The following is an 11,901-nucleotide window of genomic DNA, read 5'->3' as shown; positions in this document are numbered from 1 at the left end:
TATCCACCACTTATGATGCCCACTTAATCTTTTACTGGCGTTTCCACAAACACAAAGTGTTCTTTTCTCTATTGTTTGACACTTTCCTAAGTGTTATATAGTATCTATACATCTTTTTTTTTTTTTGGTAAAAATTGCCTTTCGGATCATAATTCAAAGTAAATTTCAGTCTTTTGGCCCACATTTTCCCAGAGTTCCAATTGAATATTTTGAGCTATATTTTATGTTCATTTAATCATATTGTCTTTCATTTGTTCCTCTTCCATTTCAATTTTCATTACAAATTTATAGATCTTTCCAGTTAAATGTTCATTGTACACAATTGTGTCTTGGATACCGTCTTATTTAACCATAAAGTTTTTCATTCACTTTAAGCACCTCTGTCATTTGTCTATGCAGCTCCCTGGAATGTTGTATCTGTTATTTTTAAACATTGCCCATTTTCTATCATCAGCATATCATAACTTACCCATCTATTTCAAATTTTATTTCTTTTAAAAAGAGACCTTCTAGGTAGTGATAGTCTATAAAAGCAATTTGGAGCCTAACCTCATTTTGTATTGGTTCTACATTAAGAAGGCACATTAAACATAACATTTATTAAACTTCACATTGCTTATTAATTTATACCACCAAGTGCCATGAAAAAAAGAAAAGAAAAAAAGAAAGAATGTACATAATGTCCAAGCATACATACTTGTTGCCTCTCTCTTTATGGTTGGTTTCTAACATAAATTGCATTCCTAAGATGTTTCTGAATCCAATAGGCTTTTCTTTTTTTTTTGCTAAAAGACACATTAAGAAAAAACGTTCAAATGTATAGCTTTTCTTTCCAAGCTCTGCCTCCCTCCACCTGGCTGCTTTTTTTTTTTCACGGCAACTTCAGCAAAGGCTGATATGAAAGAGTATGCAGATGAGCTGCTACACTGTCCGTCTGTCAGTACCACAAAGACTACTGCTAGGTGAAGTGGCCCTCTGTGATATTAATGGGAAAGAAAGGTGACCTATGTGAGGGGAAGAAGGAATCATAGACTCATAGAGTTGGAAGAGACCTCATGAGCCATCCAGTCCAACCCCCTATCAAGAAGCAGGAAAATTGTATTCAAAGCACCCCCAACAAATAGCCATTGAGCCTCTGCTTAAAAGCCTCCAAGAAGGAGCCTCCACCACATTCCAGTGCAGAGAGTTCCACTGCTGAACAGCTCTTACGGTTAGGAAGTTCTTCCTAATGTTCAGGTGGGATCTCGTTTCCCGTAATTTGAAGCCATTGTTCTGCATCCTAGTCTTCAGGGAAGCAGAAAACAAGCTTGTTCCCTCCCTATGACTTCCCATCAGAAATTTATACATGGCTCTCATCATGTCTCCTCTCAGCCTTCTCTTCTGTAGGCTAAACATGCCCAGCTCTTTAAGCCACCCCTCATAGGGCTTGTTCTCCAGACGCTTGATCATTTTAGTCACCCTCCTCTGGACACATTCCAGCTTGAAGGACTGTGTCCAGAAAGAAGGAAAGAGCTGCAAAAAAAAGTGGAGAAAAGGAAAGAGAGAGGGGATAATAAAGGAATGGAGAAGAGAGGGATGGGAAGAAAGAAAAAGGATGGAGGGAAAGAAAGAAAGAAAGAAAGAAAGAAAGAAAGAAAGAAAGAAAGAAAGAAAGAAAGAAAGAAAGAAAGAAAGAAAGAAAGAAAGAAAGGGGAATGGTATGAGGAAAGGAAAAGAGAAAAAAGAATGAAAGCAGGAGGGCAATGGCAGCTCCGTTACACAGACAATGACAGGTATACTCTCGCTATCTCTCTCTCTCTCTCTCTCTCTCTCTCTCTCTTTCTCCCCCCCCCCCCCAATATATACGATCTATGAAGACAGTGCTTCAAATGGCCCTTGTGAATATAAGACAAAATGTAGATCAACTTGAAGACAGTAGTAAGCAAAGTAATGATGACCTAGTAGTTGTTTTTAACGTTCACCCCAACTGTCCTAATTTGGCAGGGACAATCCCAATTAAACCACTGCTTTCCCATGTTTTCATCCCCTTTTGTAATGTCTTGTGTTCTTTCTTCTCCTCCCATATACTCTCTTTATTTTCACATTAATTCAATGGTTGAAAATGCATCCAAAATGCAAAAGTAGTTAGCACTCAGGCAAGCACAACACTGCTGCAAAGTTTTCTCATTTATAACCTTTCCTGTCTTATTGATTCATTTACTTCCTGAGTTTCTCCCAGTATAGGGAGTCAAGGCAGCAAACAATACATCTATTATCTACTGCAGGTGGGCCACACATGTCGCGGTTTTCATCTGTGAAATTTTGGAGGATACATATTCAGCTGATCAAATGTTGTCTTCAGGAAATCATCTATATTTAAATCTCAGGCTCCTTCGACACTGTCATATAATCGAGATTATCAAAGCAAATAATCCACATTATCTGCTTTGAACTTGATTACATAATAATAATCATCATCATCATCATCCTAAACGCTTGGGAAGTGTTCAACTTGTGATTTTGTGATATGAAATGCAGCATATATCTCTCATTTGCTGTGTCATACTCTGTCTTTGTGTCAGTAATAATAATAATTTTATTCATATTCCACTCTATCTTCTCAAGGGGACTCAGGGCAGATTACAGAACACATATATGACAAACATTCAATGCCGTTATACATTTAACAAGGACAGACAATGCATAGACAATGCATAACCAGAAGTAAAGGCATTTCCCATCTTTTCCATTTCCATCTGTGCTCAACTCCAGACACCGGGGGGGGGGGGGGTGCTGTCACTCCATCTTCCATGCTGAGGAGCTTTGTCATCCTTAGACATCCTCCAGATTGAATTGCCTTATGGGCACCCTTTTTATAACCTCCCCATTCTTTTAAAGCGATACCTATTTATCTACTCACATTTCTGCTTTCGATATGCTAGGTGGGCAGGGAGTTGGGGCTAATAGCCAGTGCTTAACTTGACCCAGGTTTGAAATGCCGATCTTTCGATTAACAGGGTTTTCTGCAGCTAGCAGTTTAGCCCACTGAGCTAAGCCCAGATGAGCTAAACCCAGCCCCATGAGTTTACACTGTCATATAATCCAGTTCAAAGCAGATAATCTAGTTTTTATGTGGTAGAAGGGGCCTAAGATGCTGTATTAATGTTTGTTGCAATCTTCTTCGGTATTGTGGCACCTCACATTTTCCAGCTCTGTTTAAGATAACTGTTTTCATGATACATTGTGCTTTGTTCTGTTGTGCTTTGTTCATTTATACTGTTTTTTAATGTTTTCTATTGAATGATTGTGCCATTTTTAGAATATTACTTGTCTTGAGCTTTCTTTAAAGAGGAAAAGAAATCTGGACATCCTTACAAGTAATTTTAAAATATTCTGCGCAAATTCAAGACTTTCATTTTTAAAGCATATCTTCAGGGAAGAAGGGCCTCGTAGCCTTCTTTATCATTTTACAGTGGTTGGTAATAAAGGTTCCTTATTATTTTTTCCATTATGTAATTAGGAGTTTGTACGAATCTCTTTCATGCTGAATTCATTTAGTTTCAGGCACCTTTTCATGTCACACCATTTTCAGAAGGTGTGAAAAATTCCCTTCTTTCATTTGCAGCCTTGCCTTGAAAATATTTATAGGCTGTGATCGTTTCCCCAGACGCTTTCTTCTTTCATTATGACAAAAATGTAGTTGTCTCCCTCTGCCCACAAACTATATATTGTTGCCCAATGGCCTCTTTTCATATTCCTCAATTTCCCTCTGTCCAGTTCCTCTGATGCACAGTTAACTTCCATAGCAAAACAAGCAATGAAGACTAATGGTGCATCTACACCAGGCACTGGCAAACTTTGCCCTCCAGGTGTTTTGGACTTGTAGGAGTTGAAATCCAAAACACCTGGAGGGCCAAAGTTTGCCCGTGCCTGATCTACAATGTAGTATCTATAGTGTAGATTTAATGCAGTTTGAGACCACGGCTCAATTTTCTGGGATCCTGGGAGTTGCAGTTTGGTAAGGCTGAAGATCTTAGAACAGTGGTTCTCAACCCTTGGATCCTCAGAAGTTTTGGCCTTCAACTCCCAGAAATCCTAACAGCTGGTAAACTGGCTGGGATTTCTGGGAGTTGTAGGACAAAACACCTGGGGACCTACAAGTTGAGAACCACTGCCTTACCACTTCATCACATAACTTAAATTCCACTGAGTTCTACACTTAAAATTTGGTATTCCACTGGGTTCACTACATTCATTTTGGTTAAAGTGCGGTTTTTGAGTCTTTTAAACATTGAGGGCAGCATTTTTTCCAACGTATCTGGAAGAGGTGAGGAAATGGATTTTTCTCAAAACTTCGGATGTTTTGTCCATTTTCTAATGCAGTAGCACTTGTTGCTCTCAGGTTAGGATCACCCAATTTGTGGGAGGAGAAATTGGGGGAGGAGTCAAAATAAACTTTTTTGGGCAATTTCCTTTTGCTCTCCAAGCAGGAAGATTTGGTTGTAAGTTGCCTCATAACACTTCTACTTTGCAAAAAAAAAAATAGCCTTTTAGGGTACCTTTATTCCTTCCTTCAATGATTTGTCTGTGTCTTGTGTTGGGAGGGCCAGTGCTGTTGCCGTTCCAAATGGGTTTCCCTCCCATCGCTTTTCTCTCTCTCCCTCCCTGCTGTTGGGAATCGTGGGAGTTGAAGTACCAAAAAGCACAGAGAGGGATGGTGGGCGGGGCCAAATGTCTGCAGTGTGGAAACCTCTTCATTGAAAAATACGCAAGACAACTTAGTGCACTAAACACTGTGATAAAAGGTAGGAAAAAAACTCCATTTTATTATGAAATTGAGTTAGACTGAACTCTCTTCTTCTGAACATTTCTGAACACTTCCCAGTGTAATCTGATGAAGTCCTTTTAGAAAATTGCAATTCCTATGATTTTATAGCATTGAGCTATGACAGTTAAAATTGTGTCAAGCAGCATTAATTCTACAGTGAGAATGCACCCTGAATTTATAAAATTATCAACATGTTAAAATGATGGCCTCACACAGGTTCAACAAATCTGAGTAATAGTCTTTTTTAATTTGGCCTAGATTTTTCAGTTTTCTACGTGAGAAAAAGTATTTTTTAAAAAGTCACCTCCTGTTATAAAATGTTCTGTAAATCCCAGATCAGCATAGAATACATTGGGTGAAACATGACCTTGGGTTAACTACTTTAATCAGAATGCTCCCACTTTCAAATGATAGGAAAGAAGTTTAAAAATACATTTGCCCCTTCCTGTGAAACTTTTCTCCAAAAGTGAAGCTGGCTTTTCCCACCCCCGTGTAAAAGGAGAAGAAAAAGACAAAGAAGACATTTTTCAAGAAACCAAGGGACATAAATCAATGAGACGGTTAAAAAAGCAGGAGCAAAAGGAGTCCATGTACTGCTGGGAGGTCACTCTTAGTTTGAACAACAAAGGAAGGGAGGTGACATAAAAGAGAATTAAAAAAAGAAACCTGAGGATTCTGCCAGCAGATTTTCTCTCCAAGCATATGAGGTAATTGTTACGAGATACCATGTATTTATAACTTAATGAAGTATAGAAGGTGATGGTTTACGGACAATACATTGAATAAAATGAAAAAGAAATAAGATAAAAATCAAAAGTACTTCAATTCATTTAAATGATGTTATAGATAGTATCATAGCCTAAATACCCCAAAGGCATCAGATCCCATCTGACTTTGGAAGCTAAATAGGGTCAGGTCTTGTTTGAACATGGATGGAAGACCACCAACAAATAATAGGTGCTATAGACAATATTCAGAGGAAGGAACTCCTCTGCTCTCTACGTGGGGCTGCCCTTGAAGATGGCCAGGAATCTCCAGCTGGTTCAGAGATTGGCAGCCAGGCTACTACAGTAGAGTCTCACTTATCCAACACTTGGTTATCCAACGTTCTGGATTATCCAACACATTTTTGTAGTCAATGTTTTCAATACATCGTGATATTTTGGTGCTAAATTTGTAAATACAGTAATTACTACATAGCATTACTGCGTATTGAACTACTTTTTCTGTCAGATTTGTTGTATAACATAATGTTTTGGTGCTTAATTTGTAAAATCATAACCTAACTTGATGTTTAATAGGCTTTTCCTTGATCTCTCCTTATTATACAACATATTCGCTTATCCAACGTTCTGCCGGCCCGTTTACGTTGGATAAGCGAGACTTTACTGTAATTGGAGCTAATTACAGGGAGCATACAACACTTCTACTAAAGCAGCTCCAGCTTGGGACTGCCGGTCCCAATTCAAGGTGCAGGTGATGACCTATAAAATCCTATATGGCTCGGGCCCAGCCTATCTCCGTGATCACATCTCCTCCTATGAACCGGTGCATGCTCTAAGACCTTCCAAGGAGGCCCTCCTCTCGCTCCCGCCACCGTCACAAGTACGGTTGGTGGAGATGACGGAGAGGGCCTTCTTGGTGGTGACTCCCCAGCTCTGGAATGCCCTTCCCAGAGAGATCAGACAAGCACCTATTCTATCCTCATTTCATAAGAATCTGAAAACGTAGTGGTTTCGGCAGATCTTTGAGTAGAGCTCCCTTAGCCCTCCTGGCTATACTCTCACTTAGCATTTTACCAATTTTCTTGCCCACTCTGTACTGTAGCACCTGACACGCCTAGCACCTTATAGTTGGCCACTCCAACATTGAATCCTGGTCACTGTATCTGGGTTTATTGCTGGAGTTTTTGTCATTAGGTTTTAAATCTTTGTTAACTGATTATATGTCTTATGCATTTATGTTCATGTGGTATTATGTCCTAATTGCTGTATGTTTTTAACTTGCATGTTTTCTGTTGTATTGGAAACCACCCTGAGTCCCTTGAGGAGATAGGGTGGTATATAAATAAAGTTATTATTATTATTATTATTATTATTATTATTATTATTATTATTGACTGGAAAAACCACCTCTGAGGATTCATTACCTGAGAAAAACCTGTGAAATTCATGGGGTCACCATAAGGCTGGATCTACACTGCCCTATATCCTAGGATCTGACCCCAGATTATCATCTTATCTCAGATTATCTGGCAGTGTAGACTCATATAATCCAGTTCAAAGCAGATATTATCTGGGATCTTACTTACTTAGGCGATCCCTCATAGTTCGAGGATGATGGTCCTCCATTTCTTGGAAGATGCCTGTGCGTGATTTTTTTTAATGTGTGGAGGTCGGTGTACGGCCGGTCAACACACAGTCTTCACATATTGAGGTCCCAGCAGTGGTGTGATTAACACAACAAGAGTGGCTTCTCAGACTGTTGCAGCCTTCTTCCGCCTTCACAGCCGTTGTAACATGTACCATGTTATCCTCCGCCTGCTCCGCCGTTGAGGTCTTTGGGTGTTTGGATTGTTCTTGGTCTGGATCCTCCCCTGTGGCAACTCCGGGGAGTGTGTGACTCCCGTGGTTGTGCCCTCAGGTTCATTGGAACACGCAAGCCCCCTCACCACATCAAGGTGACAATCCATCGAGGGCAGGGCCGGCCCCACTATGGAGGCCACGTGAGGCCGCCGCCTCGGGCGCAGGTCCGGGGGGGCGCCGTCAGGCTGGGCGGGAGGCGGGGCACCGCCCTGACAGTGCCCCGCCTCCCGCCCAGTTCGCCCTCGCCCGTCTGGCCTTTTCTAGCTGGCCAGACTGCAGCGGAGGTCCCTCCAGGCCGCAATCGCGGCCTGGAGGGACCTCCGCTGCAGTCTGGCCAGCTAGAAAAGGCCAGACGGGCAAGCGGGAGTAGCGCGGGAGGCGGGGCCAACTCTGGCCCCGCCCCCCCGCCCAGCGTGCCCTGGCCCCGCCTCCCACGCTGCGTGGGAGGCGGGGTCGGGGCACGCTGGGCGGGGGGGGCCAACTCTGGCCCCGCCTCCCGCACTATTCGCCCTGGCCCCGCCTCCCACACAGCGTGGGAGGCGGGGCCAGGGCGCGGGAGGCGGGGACGGTGGCGGGGGCGCTTTTCAGCACCCCCGCTTAACATCAAAAATTATCTCCGACCGGCCCTGATCGAGGGGGTATCTGGGATCAGATCCCGGGATATAGGGCAGAGTGTAGATCCAGCCTATGTCGACAGGCAATGTGAAGATACACACAAGCATAGAAAATATGGCTGTTGCCTTCCATATTTGGAGGGCTAAGACCCCTTACACACAACTTAGTAAAACATCACATTATCTGCTTTGAACTGAAATATATGGCAGTGTGGACTCAGATAACACAGTTCAAAGCAGATATTGTGGGATTTTCTGGCTTGATGTTCTGGGTTTTATGGCTGTGTGGAAGGGCCTTGAGAATCTGCTTTGGAATTTAATCTGAGTGCTCTAAACTGCTGAGCCAATCTTGGGGATATGGTTAAGATCCGTATCCGTTGGATTACTTTTTTAGGAGATCAGGCTAAAGCCCATACTAGATTGAATATCCCATGGATAATGGATAATGTTACAGATGATATTCCTTAGATAGTTCTCACTAAAAATAACTAGCAGGTTATAGAACTAAACAAAATATAACTTATGAAGCTGAATGAAACTCATGAACCACATACTGGGATGCCTTAAAATTATCCTGTTCTCTGCAGTTCTGGAAAATAAAAAACATCACAGATCAGAACTTGGTAGTCATTTGTTCCATTATTTATTACACCATTTAAAAATCACCCTTTTTATAGTATTAAAAACCTTTAATACAAAACATTATATATTACACACTTCTAAATGATGAAACACACACAGTACAGTTTTATTTGCTTGGTCATTTTGCTCACATTTACTATAATAGTGACATCAAGGCTGGTTTAAATCCAACCTTGTGGTACAGCTACACTGTACAGTTAATGCAATTTGACACCACTTTAACCATCATAGATCAATATGATAGAATACTAGGAATTGTAGTTTTGGGGGGCACAACAACCCCTTTGACAGAAATGGCTTTGTAAAACTGCAACTCTTTGGGTTTCCTAGCATTGGGCCATAGTAGTTAAAGTGGTGTCAACCTGCATTAATTCTACAGTATAGATGTGCCTTATGAAGACCTTGGGGATTAGGAGGAAACTATATTCAATCAGCAATACTCTGCTTAAACTTGGAAGATTTGCACTGTGCTGCAGTTTTTTCTTTGCAATAATAAAAAAGAGGAAGGGGGAATCTTAAGTCGCTGGAAATGATACACTATATGGACCACTCACAGTTCAAATTTTACTTTATTGCTTTGACAGTCGTTTGGCTCAGCTCTTTCAAGGCTCTATATCTGTCCTTTAAAATAATGGTGTAATCTCTTGACAGCTCTCCTGATGGGTTGGCAACTGCGTTTCAATCTCCAAGTAATTTAGCTCTCTCCTTTCTATTTAATCCAAAACATCTTGACAAAATAAGTGAATGAATGCCTAAAGAGCCAGTGAATGCTGTGTTTGGAAACTGCAAAATAGCCCTCTACTGAAAGTGGGTTATTTATGAATGCTTAGCACTAAAGAAGATTGAGGAGATTAAACAAACATAATGTAAGCACAGAACCTGTGAAAATCACATTTCGGTTTCTGTTGCAAATGCAACATTGTGTTCCATGTAGACTTTTCTTTGTATTTGTAGGTCCCTATAGACATAAGGGTCACAGTTAGCAAATCACACCCTCTCAGCCTCAGGGGAAGGGAAAGGGCAAACTCATTCTGAACAAATCTTGCTAAGAATACCTAAAGGCAGTGGTTCTTAACGTGTGGGTTCCCAGATGTTTTGGCCTTCAACACTCAGAAATCCTAACAGCTGGTAAACAACTTGAAGGCAAACAACAAAAACAAACATTTGAACACCAAAACTGATTAAAATTTGAGTCTAAATGTATTGACTTATGAGGTTGGCATCAAATTATCTAAGAACGATTGCTATTTCCATGGGGCATTTTGCCCAAAATTAGAAAAGAGGGCAGCTTAGCCAAAACTTGAAGCAGCTGTAAAGTTTTTTATGAAGGAAGGAAGGAAGGAAGAAGAGAGGGAGGGAGGAAGGGAATCTTTCAACCAACCTAATCCACAAAGGTTCAGAAAATTTTCTCACTTCAGATGTTACCAGCATTTTCTACCCTTGCAGAGGAATTGATGGACCCACAGAACATTAGGGATTTTGACTTGAATTGTACAAATTCAAAGGGTATAGAGTTTGCAATCAGTGATAACATAGAACTACAGGCAGTCCCCAAGTTACAAACAAGGTTCTGTAGGTTTATTCTTAAGTTGACTTTGTATGTAAGTCAGAACAGGTATTTTTTTAAGTGTAACTCCAGACAGATATAGATATAGATAGATATCATAGGGAGGGGTTAACATCCCTTTTTTGTTTTTGTTTTTGTTTTTTGCTAACTATGCCCCTGTTCAGAAGATTTCACCTCACTTTCTGTCTCTGTGATCATTGCATTTTGAAAAGTTTGATTTGTTGTAGAAACAAGTATTGGTGACAAAACTTCAGTAGAGACACCTTTTCCCCATTAAAAATGAATTTCCCTTCTGAGGGATAGATTTATCTCACCTCCTGTTGTCTCACCCCCCGCTCATAACTATGAGTCGTTTGTAAGTCAGATGTTTGTAACTCGGGGACTGCCTATACTTCAATACAATCCAACAAAAAGGAAATGCAAGCAGTTTTTTTTAAAAAAAATCATTGTTTTAGGTACAGTGTTCTCTCGCTACTTTGCAGTTCACTTTTCGCTCCCTCGCTGTTTCACAGGTTTTTTTGTGGTGCAAGGCACTCTCAAAATGCCTTGGACCTTAATGCTATCCAATCAAAAGTGGTATCTATCTATCTATCTATCAAACTAATCAATTAAACAACACAAAGCAACTCACAAAGGACTAGGCCGCAGCAGCACCTGCCTTTCACACATGCGCTCTGGCCCCGCTCCCTCTTCTGGGAAGACTTCACTGGCCTGGGAGTTGCAGGTTTACAGCCTTCTCTGCCAAATTGCTGCCCACCTCACCAAACAAAAACATCTACAGTGCAAAACGGGCTTGCGAAGGAGAGAAAGGCCACCTAACTACTAAAATAAGGTATAAATATTAAAATAAATATAGTGTCCCTACTTCGCAGATTTTCACTTATTTATTTATTTATTTATTTATTTATTTATTTATTTATTGTGGGTGGTCCTGGAACGTAACCCCCATGATAAGTGAGGGAACACTGTACATGGCTTTGTAGTCTCAAAAAGAAATCCATCTCAGAATTTTTAAAAAGTTGGGATCAGTTAACTGTCTATATGCAGCAGCAGCACTAAGGGAAGCAAATCTATTTAGAATGATGTCTTTTTTTATTTACCAGAAAGCATCTGTAAGGAGGTTTGTGGTTTTTGTGTCACTGCATTTATGACTCTGAGCTTTGATGGCCTACATGTGATGGTAGCCAAAAATTTTGATTAATCAAAAAGTGCTACTTAGGAACTGGCAAAACCACCTCTGAGTGTCTCCTGCCTAAGAAACCCCTATAAAATTCATGGGTTCACCAGTACATATTATAAAATAACATTATAAAATATAGCCCATCTGTGAGTGAATCTACACTGTAGAATTAATGCAGTTGAATACCACTTTAACAGTGAATTCATGGATTCAGGAATTCATGGGTATAGGGGGCCGACTAAAGATTTATTGATAACAATTGTGTTAAACATGAAATTCCCAAACTCTTTCCACAACTCCAGCTTTCTAAGCCCTATTCAGATCCTCACCCTGTGTGCATCTACACTGTAGTATTAATGCAGTTTGTCTCTACTTTGCTGTGGTTCAACCCTATGAAATCACAGTGTTTGGTAACATACCAACACTATTGGGCAGGCTAAAGACATTGTAAAACTACAGATCTCTTGATTCCATAGCATTGAGCCATGGCCATTAAAGTGTTGTCA

The sequence above is a fragment of the Anolis carolinensis genome, chromosome 2 (genome assembly GCF_035594765.1).
Source record: "Anolis carolinensis isolate JA03-04 chromosome 2, rAnoCar3.1.pri, whole genome shotgun sequence".
In the NCBI taxonomy this organism is placed as follows: Eukaryota; Metazoa; Chordata; class Lepidosauria; order Squamata; family Dactyloidae; genus Anolis; species Anolis carolinensis.
This window is presented reverse-complemented; position numbering follows the sequence as displayed.